This window comes from Acipenser ruthenus, chromosome 39, assembly GCF_902713425.1.
Source record: "Acipenser ruthenus chromosome 39, fAciRut3.2 maternal haplotype, whole genome shotgun sequence".
NCBI lineage: Eukaryota > Metazoa > Chordata > Actinopteri > Acipenseriformes > Acipenseridae > Acipenser > Acipenser ruthenus.
The window spans coordinates 4,312,933-4,325,285 of record NC_081227.1 but is presented as its reverse complement, the minus strand read 5'-3'; the positions used below and the strand labels follow the sequence as shown (position 1 = coordinate 4,325,285).

The 12,353-nt window shown below is 36.9% G+C and overlaps 1 protein-coding gene across 1 annotated transcript in view; it reads right to left on the bottom strand.

Annotated features, from left to right (window-relative positions):
- Positions 1–12,353, bottom strand: part of LOC131707293 (opioid-binding protein/cell adhesion molecule-like) — a 356,578-nt gene that overhangs the window by 217,710 nt on the left and 126,515 nt on the right. The window lies entirely within an intron of this gene.

The window sequence follows — 12,353 nt, the reverse complement described above, 5'->3', positions numbered from 1 at the left end:
TTTATTTATTTTGCTGTTATTTACAGGGCCCTGAGTTGTGTCAGACTTGGTCGACCTCAAACAGAGATCCCTTTCTTTTTTTATTGTTTTCTCTTTTTTTCAATTTATCAATTTAACCTCAAGCTAAAAGGTCACAGTCTATCAAAACAGACAAGGGAGAGAAAACCAGACCCCACGGTGTAGAAAGTGAAAAATGTAATTCTGAACCAAAATGGGTCCTTATTTCTAATCTAAGACAGTGCCTGTGTCTGTTCTTGTAGGGCAGTGGCCTTTGTGTTTCAATCACAGAGAGCTTTGTTAAATTAACCTGGAGGCCTCATGCAGCAACGGGCTCATATACTGACTCTACAGTATAATATAGCAACATGCAATGTTAAATTGGAAAATTTATCCAGGCCTGTGTGATGCTACCTTGGTGCATCTGAGACACTTCTTACAAAGTTCTTACACAATTCTCAACGTAATTCTCTTACGTCCAGAGCTGGGTTGGAGCTACAGGTTTCTTTTCATATGTACGTGTGTGTGTGTGTGTGTGTGTGTGTGTGTGTGTGTGCAGTATTGAAACTATATAGCGGGATTAACAGTTGTGCTTACAGCAAAGCTATCAGTACATTCAGAACAAATGAACCCCCCCACTCACATTGCAGTGGTTCAATGTTAATGCCATATGCATTTTACTCTTATATGAATTCAACTCGACAAGCTCTATTAGGGTTTGCTAAATGGTAACTTTTCCCCCACAAGCCAGACAACTGGAAGCAAACTACATTCAACAGTGAATCAATACCGAAATGCGCTTGATAAATGATCACAATTCTCAAGGTTTTCTTGTGTCTGAAGCACCAGACAATCTATAATTGTTTAAACAAGTCCCTGGGCGCAGATCAGGGCTCCTAATGTTGGCAAACTGCTGGGACACAATTTAAAAGGGTCCTTAATGGGTTTTAATAGCCAGCATTAAAGTATTGAAAGCTCTAAAACATTAAGGAAATCAGTTAAAGTCATTATTTGGAGGCTGTTAATGGCTGCACAAATGATGATGCAGGTATGTAAAAACACATTGTCATTATAAAAGTTTAGTGGTGTAAAATCAAATGAATACATTCATCAGCACACAACATAACACTGACTGGTGTTAGGAAACAGTCCATTTCATTTACATTGATTTATTTATGTTATGAACAGCTGTGGATCAAGCTTTGTACTGCTGGAAAAAAATGCAGTTGACACTGCTAAGACTGAAGGCTAACATCATAAAAAGGTAAGGGTAACACTATATTAAGGTGTTGTTTATTAATGTTTTATGAATATATAATAGATGCTTAATAACTATGTTATAGTATGTTAATAAAGCATTATAGATGGTTTATAACCATGCAATAGCCATAGACGGAATTACGTTTAAACATCCCACAGTACAATAGATGGCTAAAAACTGCCCCCTTATAAAACTGTAATTCCGTCTATGTGCCCCCCCCCCCCCCCCCCCCCCACACACACACACTTTAATTGAAGTCTCCCGCTCCTCTGATTCCCTGGAATAGTCTTAAAAACGGTGCTTGCAGATTCAAAATATCATTCGAGTTATTGACAGATATTAAAAAAAACAAGCTTGAGCTGGGTTGAAAAGGTATTAATATCAACCTGTGGTTTTAAATGAAGCCTAGTTGACTGCATGCGGAGTACAGGGAGCCCATTACAGCCCCCATTCTATTAATTACAGTAAAATGACAAACCCACAATATTATACCCATAACAACCTCCTAACAACACAATGTGCAGCCAAGATATGAACACAATTAAAGCTGTAATCAGATGAATGTGATATCAGTGAACGCAGCCAGCTTCTTCCTACAGAGGCACTTTAAAAGCTTCTAAGAACAATTTAAAACACAATTATGTAAAATATATATAAAAAAATAAAAAAAAACAGCAGGTCACATACCAAACTGAACATGAGCTAATAGGTCTGAATGCATGATTTGAGTGCAGTGATCAAATTGACAAAGCACACCAGCCCGCCTGGGGGTCGTTTGTGCTGTATCACGAAACACCAACGTGCAAATATCCATTAGGAATGCTGGCATAACATGATTGTAGAAATGTTTTGGAGGCCGTTGTTACCTTTCTGACAGTGTCGGTATAGCTTCCCATCACTTACAAGACTAAATGAAATGATCTCACTTACCTGCAAAGAGAGAAAGAAAGAAAAATGACATTACCTTACATGAATATAGCGGTATGATTTTAAGAGATGCTGTTCCATTCAAAAGTAGTACATATGACACTTCTGTATGCAGTACCACATAGTCGAATAGACATAACATGATGGAAACTGATATAATGAATATAGATATAACATGTAGCAAAATGAATATACAATATTATAGAAAGAATATAACATATAGCTAAATATGGGGCAGCAGTGTGGAGTAGTGGTTAGGGCTCTGGACTCTTGACCAGAGGGTTGTGGGTTCAATCCCCAGTGGGGGATACTGCTGTTGTACCCTTGAGCAAGGTACTTTACCTAGATTGCTCCAGTAAAAACCCAACTGTATAAATGGGTAATTGTATGTAAAAATAATGTGATATCTGTATAATGTGAAATAATGTATAATGTGATATCTTGTAACAATTGCAAGTCGCCCTGGATAAGGGCGTCTGCTAAGAAATAAATAATAATAATAATAATAAATTAATATAAACTATAACATATATTATACCCATGTCACAAGAATGGCTGTAGGGGTGATGTCATACCAGGACCTGAATGGATTCCATAACAGACTGGGGTAATGAAATATTTGTTAACAAAATAAAAAGTCTGAACAAAACACAAAACACTGAACAAAACAAATAGACAGACAGACAAACGGTGGACAAACCCCAAAACAAGTATCATGCGAGTCATCCCACACGAGTAGCATTTGTTATTAGTTATTATTATTATTTTTCTCCTCTATCTCCACACCTGTTCTCCACTCACGAACACACTAACCCCGAGTGAGTGAAAAGTGCATCTATAAATACAGCTGTGCCGGGATTCAATTACCAATTCATAATTCACTTGAATCCCAGCACGTGAACTAATTTGTGCAATCCCCGTGCTCGCATACTATTACATACTTTATCTGCACGTGAAGTGATTGTGCAATCCCCGTGCCTAAGTGCATATTACAACACTCGTGCTACATAGCCCAATTTATATCCCGTGCACCAATATATATGCACTAACATTAACACACCACATACAACATATAACACAAAATACGCACAGGGGAGGGCACCCCACCACAATCCATTATGTTACATGTTCTATCCTTTTCATTAGATGGTATATCCATTGTGTTGTAAGTATTTTACATTTCAGCATATGCTTTATCTGTTTTACTGTGTATTATATTTATTTTGTGTTGTATCAGTTTCAATACATGCTACATTCCCCTATCTGTTATATGCAACACACTATGTGTTTTATCAATTATTAATTATTATAATTATTATTATTATTAATTAGTCATTTAGCAGATACTTTTATGCAAAGCGACTTACAAAGACTAAGGGGTGAACTGTGCATCAACAACTGCTGCAGAGTCACTGTACAATAGGACCTCGGTTTTACGTTTCCTCTGAAGGATGGAGCACAAGAAGGTTAAGTGACTTGCTCAGGGTCACACACAGTTAGTCAGTGGCTGATCGTGTATTAAAACCGGAGACCTCCTGGTATCAAGTCCTTTTCTTTAACCACTGTACCATCAAACCTCCTGCAATGCCAGTACTAGTTTTAATTTGAACAGCCTCTCATACGATTTAACATAAAAACAGACATCAGAGGCTGACTTCATGAGAACTTTACTATGTACTATTGCATAGCAGTTTCACCCATTCCACGTTTCCTACAAGCTTGCTTGCCCACAGTGAAGGTAACAAGCTCAGGTCGGTCTTATCATACTGACAGTAAAACCAGGAATGGATCAAACTGCTATGCAATGGGAGTCTTATTGCCATCCCTGTTCAACAAAGACAAAGGCTATTTTACCAATGCTAACTGTGCCAAACTGTGTGGAATCCACAAAGCATGCTAATACCATTATCACAACATACCTGCATGCCTTAACCATATCCTCAGCCTTCTACAAAATATCATTCCTTATATGTTTTTGGACACTGCACTCAAAATATATTCACAGTATTTAAATGAGGGTCTTGTGTCTGGTAAAATCCATCGCCGCATTATTCAAGGTACAGTCAGTGGAACTCATAAATCACAAAAAAATGCTATGAAAATGTGAAGACATTTGAAATATGGTGTGTTATCCCAGCAGATGTCAGCATTACTCCAACAAAAAATGCAGCCCATCCTTAGACTGTATACTAAGAGCTGGTCGAACTGTATTCACCTCCATTGAAAAACGTTACAATTAATGAATACTGCAAACTGCTGCATGTATAAAAAGCCCCATTTGAACTTTAAAGCACAAGTGCACTGTAACCAGCCACTACAGAATGGTTTTCTAAAAGTTCATAAAGTGTAATAAATATGTATAAGTGGTAAATACAAGCCTGGTTGTTAATGTACCTCTTTTCTGAAGTGTACACAACTGGGGAGTGTAATTGGACAGCTTTTTTTATGTTCTGTATAACAGTACCCGTTAATTTAACTTGAGTTTTCTATTTTTCAAATTCAGTTGTTCAGATGTTCAAATCTATGGTCTTGCACTGCTTTTAAGCAGCAGTTGGTTGTGCGTTTGCAGCATATTAAAAGGGATCACTTGTGTAAAACAGGACGGCAGCGTCTGAGCTCCTCAGACTAAGCAGGCTATTCATTTTGCTACACGGTTCATTATCTAAACAAATCTACTCCAGATGGGTGAGCATGGGTTAATCGTCCGATCTGTAGCTTGACAACCGGACAGAATAAATCGTGCGACGCAGGGTAATGTATCTGATCAGGGCAGATGCAAAAGAAAAGGGCCACCATTTGAAAAATCACGTAGGATGAGAAGTTTAATAAATCTGTCGTGCACTTCTCAGGCTCTTACGCGAGGGCAACCCTTGGAGGAGGAAGATTCTACAATTTACATGTAATCAATAAAACAGAGATACTTACCCCTGATCATAATGGAAACACTTTACATTAAGTATCTATTCGCTGGACATGATCGAGGGCTGCGAAGAGGAAGAGACCTGGGGAACTGATAATAGGAGAGATGTGCTTTATAACTTAGAGAGGAGTAAAGAGATTCCCCTTGTCTCACGGAGAGCTGCCCTCTCCAAGGCGGAGAAGCAACCGATACTTCCACCAAGGGGGCTCTAGAGGTGAGAAAATGGGAAAATGACATTTTTCTCTTCTGGCACCCCGTGCCACCAATGCAAAACAATGAAAATTGAAAATTATATATATTATATATATATATATATATATATATATATATATATATATATATATATATATATATATATATATATTTCCATTTGCTCTATGTTATTAATTTCCTAAAGTGCTGTTCTTTCACAGCAAGAAATCGAGACATTTGTGAAAAGCATGACTAGAATTTTTTTAATTTTTTTTTTATTTGCTGAATTAATGCATTAGCTTTTAAACCTTTGATCCTAGCAACAGGTCACCCTTTACTTTGTGCTAAAATTGCAATGCTGCCAAGACCACCCAAGTATGGCACATCGGTTTAAGCTCCCTTGACTTCACTGTGAATTGCTCAGAGAATATAAAACGCGGGGCAATTAAATTAGCTGGGGGCACTGATCGTGTTTAAAGCACGGTGGTACTTTCTCATTAAGGAATACAAAAAAAAAACTACACTGAAGCATATTCAGAAACTTGGACATCCTCACCAGAAGCTCACATCCAAGAAATGAGTCTTGGCAGCTAGACAGACAAACATTTCTCATTTGAGATGGATTTTATTAAAGGGTTTCTAATGTACTCAATAAATCTGTCTGCGGCTCTTGGCAGCCAACTTGATCATGAAGGAGAAACCAGCTAATTAATGTATGGCAAAGAAAATGTATGTAATTATCATCTAGGGAAATGAGTGATATATTGTGGAAGCATCATTAGGAGGGTGGGCCTTGTGGTCGTAACACACAGCGCTCAATAAACCCATTGCTATCTCCGCTTCCAGGAATGTTTGTGTGGTTTTAGTTTATTTAATGTACATGGACACAGTAAATCAATGCTTCGTAAGCCTTCTAAAGCAACGTGTCACAGTTGGGGTGTTAAAAGAATATCCTGTGATTTAACTTTGATGAATGTAAGGTTTAAACTGTAACCTGCACATTGTCAATCACAATGCTAAATCTACATTGTAACCAGTTAGTATTTACAGTAATAATACTAATACTAATACTAATACTAATACTACTACTACTAATAATAATAATACGTTTTAATATGAATATGTGCAACGTATTAGTAAGTAATGTTTACTTGATATGAATTAAAATCAGATTACTAAGTGCTTAACCAAATGATGAAAAGTGTCAGCAAATTAAACTATGTGCAATTGTACCTACGGAATGTCATTATGGATACACATAATATTTGTTGATGATCTAAAAGAGTGTTGCGTGATGAATCTAAATGAAAGCACTGGAACCTAAGCTAATGAGTGTCATGTTAGCTGTCTGGCTGGTAAATATTACACCTTGTGTAGGATGGATGAAAGAAGCAAATGTAGTCGATTACCCTGTGGACGTCTTTGTTTCTGATCTCTGCTCCATCACAAAATGAAATACTTTACACAATTAGAAATGCACACTGCTTGACAATAGTGTTTAATCTATGTATGTTGGTAGTAGAACTGACTCCCTGCCTATCTCTCAGAGCAGACTCAAGTTCCCAAAAAGGTGAGACTGATACATGATTATGTCAACAGTTTTCATTCTACATTTTAAAAAAAAAAGAATCTGAAGAGTTGTCTAGACAGAAATAATGGTGCCAGCTAAAACTGTGTATTTAATAAAGTAGGGCTGTTATGACAGTGAATTGCATACCTGTCTTGGCTGTCACAATTGCAGAAAGCCGTTATGGTGTGTGTGTAATAGGTGCGTGGGAGTGAGTGAGAGAGAGTCAGGGAGATGCAGTCAGTTGCAGTGGTAGATGGGATGCCATGAAGGGTACCAGCATTAGTAGCCGTGGTGAGGGATTGCTCCTGGTAGACAGAACATTCAAAACGAAACACTGTTCAAAAACACAACCAGTAAATCAAAGTTGACCAAACAGAAGTCAAGCGCTACTCCTGCTAAATAGAAGGTCCCACTCCAGGAACCTTCTGCATTAACACACTCTTCTTATGCTGACGTTTGATCAAGTCTCCTCAGCTCATTTCTCTTAAGCTCTACACTAGAATTGCTGTGTCCGCACGGTGATCGCTGGTAGCTGGTTTCTTAGTTTACGCACTCAGTTGTGAGGATTCACAGCCGATTCACCTCCAGGCGTGTAGACTTAAGGAAATGTCCCCCAGGTCCTCTTTTAGAGCGAGTGGCCAGGTCTAATTGATTATCAATAAATCAATTAACACCTGGCCACATTCCACACCTGTTTTACAGGGCAGAGGTTAATATATCTGATCTGAGGCCAGGATTCTCACTAGACACAGCTATTTATAGGATTATTATGCTGCCTAAATTAGTACATGTTTTTTGCAAAACATTTTTGTGCGGGTATTTGCACATACTCTACTGCAGCTCCTACCTGTAGTACTGTATGATGCAAACTAAAACCCTGTAGGGTTTAGTAAATCCCAGTGCCTGCAGTGAAATTATTGACTACTCTTACGAAATGCACTTATTCAAAGGTGGAGGCTGAAAGAGCATAATATTTAACACTGCTGAGAGACTAGTTAATGATTCCTTTGAATAGGCTTGCTATAACTGAGCTCCAATTAACTCTGCCCATCTGGTACACGCTTTAAAAAAAATGCTGCTGCCACCTGGCTCTGGAAGCAGAGCAACTTTATCGGAGAACAAAGGTCACGCATTGTGTCTTCATTTTTAATGGGAAGGTCACACAATTAAATGACTACTGGTGAGGAGCAACAGCCTGGGTGTACAGTACAGTATAGCATATAGCATGCATATATGTCTTCTTCTAATTGGCTTTCTGATAACGTGCGCAGTACCCACTGTGCAGTGTGTTTGAGTTAATACCAGATAATAAAGCACCAATACCAGTGTTCTGCCTAATTCACATGCACACATAGAAGCTCCATTTGTAAATATCTGTCTTTGTTGCACCTGTTTCCAGTGGGAAATGGCTAAATAATTGGATGAATTAATGATGAAGCCTGTATTTTGCAAATGAAACTGAGCAGAAGAATTCAGAGTGAGATAGAATATGTTGTATGATTCAACAGCTGACAGTGACAGTCTCTCCACATTAAAGGGGAAGTCTCATGAGCTGCCCAACTTACCCTATAAAAACGTCTTCCCACGTATTAACGAAATTGCTATATTAAAACAGCAGCATCTGCGGAATGTAGCTGTTGTATTAACTCTTTGTCTGTGTCTGTACGTCCTCTGCGACTCAGAAACGTAGTAAATAGCTAACTGCAACATTTCCGTTAGCTATTTACTACATTAAAGAATAAGTAGCTTCAAATGTCATATTCAAATCATGTGATCATGCGACCTGTCAACTCTGTTAAATCTGCCATTGAGATATGTTGCATGGGGTCATCAGAGTTGAAAGGTCACATTGTCACATGATTTAAATAGAATGAGGAAATCAGATCTGCTTAAAAAAAGCCCAATGCCACGTCAAGACAAGTATAGAGAAGAAAAAAGATAATAATTGAAACATGTCCAGAAATGAACCAATGTTGATGCTTGTGTCGGACTCTGTTGAATTGTAATAAACAGCTATATATTGCACATGTTGCGCTACTGTGTTCACAGGTTTGGGTAATGGGGTAATACTAGCAGAACCAAGAACAAGGGAGCATCAATAGGATGCTGCAGCTATGGGACCATTTCACCGGACAGAATATAATTTCAGGTTAGAGGCCAAAAAAACCCTACACTTCTTATTACTTCTACATGCTTGACCAGATATGCACATTGTACAGACCATTAGAGAGGTAATTAGAGCTGTGAGCTGATTAAAATATATACAATAAATGGCATGTCACACTTTTCATTTCATTACATTTAATTCTTGTACCACCAATGTTATTGCCCTGTTCATAGCCTGCAATGCACTGTGAATCCCTTAACAGTTCAATAAAGACATGACAATGAGGTACCCTATTTAAGAGTTCACAGCTACAGTGCATTCATATGCAATGGATACTGTACACACACTCACACACAGACACACGAAAACATAGAAAGTTATGTAAGTAGCAATGCTCAGTGTATCTCAGTTTTAATTCTGAATCCATTGAAGCACACAGCTACCATCTTTCAATACAATACTTGATCTATTACCAATATAGGCATCTTTAAATACCAAAATACAGAGAAGGTCCAAAAGATTTTCATGATGAAGCACTTGAAAAAGGAGTTCTGTAAGGAGAACACTGAAACAATAGATTGTATCAGAGGCTAAAGAAAAGTTCTATTACAGAAAATGATGACCACGAATACAGTACCTGCAAAGGCTTTTGAAAACGTGCTTGACCTCTACTGCAGAGCAGCTTTGGCAGACAAAGATCAGGTTTGCAGCCCTTTAAACTGTTGCAATGTAGTGTGATCCATCACGTTTGCAGTGTGTCAGGTTTCCTTAGAAAACAATATTAAGGAGATTAACACCTGCTTTTGCAGAGTGAACAAAGAAAAATGGTGTTCCTTAGCATGGTCAAGGTCAATTAACTGTGCACAGTGTATCGCTGTTAGTCAGTAAGGTATATGGCGTGAATGGAAGGCGGACTACAAACTACAAATAATTGGAAGGCAACACTGAAGGTTTGCTAAAGTGTTAATCACAACAACAGCAATTGGGTTCAAGACAATCACAGTGATAAACATACATTCCCTTATGGAACAAGCATAATATATGGTAGAAAAGTCTGCTTTGCATATATAGAAATTGGCCCATTTTTTTATATATTTAAAATATATGGGATATATTTAAAATATATTTTAGTCTGTAATCCATATATTTATTTTATATGGATTACAAACTAATTAAAATATATGGTGCACCATATATTTTCAACATATAAAATAAATATATGGATTAGACTAAAATATATTTTAAATATATATCATATATTTTAAATATATATAAAAAGGGCCAATTTCTATATGTGAAAAATATAAGGCTCATACTTTTCTACCATATATTAAAAACATGTTTTTTTCCATAAGAATTGTTCAAAAGTTTAACACAGAAATTCATTTTTAATTACTTTTCCTTTTGTTTAAATTAAAATGAAACAAGCTTTTTTGCTTCTTTTTTTTTTTGCTTGCATTAAAAAACAGCACCTGGCCTTCTTAAAAGTTGGAAAAAGTCAAACTCAGAAACAATAACAAACTCTCCTGATTATGAAGAAACTACACTTAATTATCACTTTTCAGCTGACAACAAAAGATGATTGAACTCCTTTGTTGCTCTGGAAGGCAGGATTTAATTTGCAGCTGATCTCCCACTCAGTTTTTGAGTTTGGAGTCAATTATTTGTATTACTTTTTTCATTCTCAATAGCCATCCTGCGCTGAACATAAATTATTACCAGGATCTAGTGGAGCCCCCGAATTTCATTAGTTGCAAATTAATTGGTCACGTTTTCAAGACTGTGCTGACAGGCCTCAGTGTTTCAATGAAACAACGCAACTAAGCTCAGATTCCATGACATAGATGCCACTGAAATTTTAAATGGCCTTTGACTACAAGGTCAGCAATTACTCATATGACAAGATGTTAAGGTTCTAGTGAAAATAGTATATTTAGTTCACCATGCAATCTATACAACTGTAATATCTATAAATCTATAAAAAAAAATGTATGTATTAGGGCTGTCAAGCAATTAAAAAAATTAATCATGATTAATCTCGTGATTAAAAAAATTAATCTTACTTATTCTTGGTTTTAATCGCATATTTAATTGAACTAATTTGTTTGTTATATTATTATTATTATTATTATTATTATTATTATTATAATAATAAAAAAAAACTCCAGCATTTGCTGTTAAATTGTTTGAATCAACTGCTAAATCACAATGGAGTCAGTTTATTACTCAGTGCATTTCAAATTATATTTTCTTATCAGTTTCCTTTAATATATATATATATATATATATATATATATATATATATATATATATATATATACACACAGATATATTCTACAGTTGTGTGTATGCAGGTTGACTACACAGGAGTTGAGAAAGTGCAGAATAGTATTTGATGCAGCTCACCTCCCTCCCAATGTGACAGGACGCCCACTCCCTATAATGACAGGATGATAACTCAACGGGATCCTAAACCACCTTAATACACAGTTCAGACTTACTACTGTGTCACATCTGCTGCGCAGGGGAACAACCGCCTTCATTTACATGCTAATGAATAATTATGTTAGTATCCTACTGATCAAGACCTTTTCCTCCTGATTCTCATGGAAGTAATACATCTACACCATTGATACGTACAGCAAGCCTTTACAGAATTAATTAAACTGCCTTCAAGATAACACTAAGCCTCCTGCTATGTTGCCATATTGAAATATAGTCTTTTATCACAAGTTTAATAGGAGTAATCTATCCTCGGACAGGACAAGCACCACAAGTGCCCAACTGCTCAAAGCTTTTATGGCTGTTTTAGTGGAAGTAATACAAAAATCAGCAAGTAAACGATGTCAAGTAACTTTCTGCATTCAATTCAAATTGTGTTTTATGCCCTGCCAATCAACAACATTCACAAGCACATCTGAGTTAATACATTGGCGCATCTTCATTTGTGGTGTAAAAATGTGTTTATAAATAGTTGTAAAATGGCATGATTACTATAAATTGATGGCTGATGAAGTTGTATGATAAATTAAAAATCTCCCATTCACGGGTGTACAATATAAACAGAGCCACCATTTGCATATTGCACATTTCACACAGTTCATATTCATAACACTTGCATTTTTGTCAGCTGTGGTACAGTTCATGTGCGGCACAGTATAGCCATGCCATTATTTCAATTAAACATTCTTATACTGGAGCTGTAGGCAACGATCGCTGGTAGAAAGCACCGAACAACCCCAACCCTTTATCACAGCATACCCATTAGCAGAATTGCAAGTTTCACACATCACTCTGATAAGCAGCCTTGTGATAAATGACGGCTAGCAGTAGCAGGGGCCAGATAATAACCAGCAGCAGAAATCACTAATACTGCTGT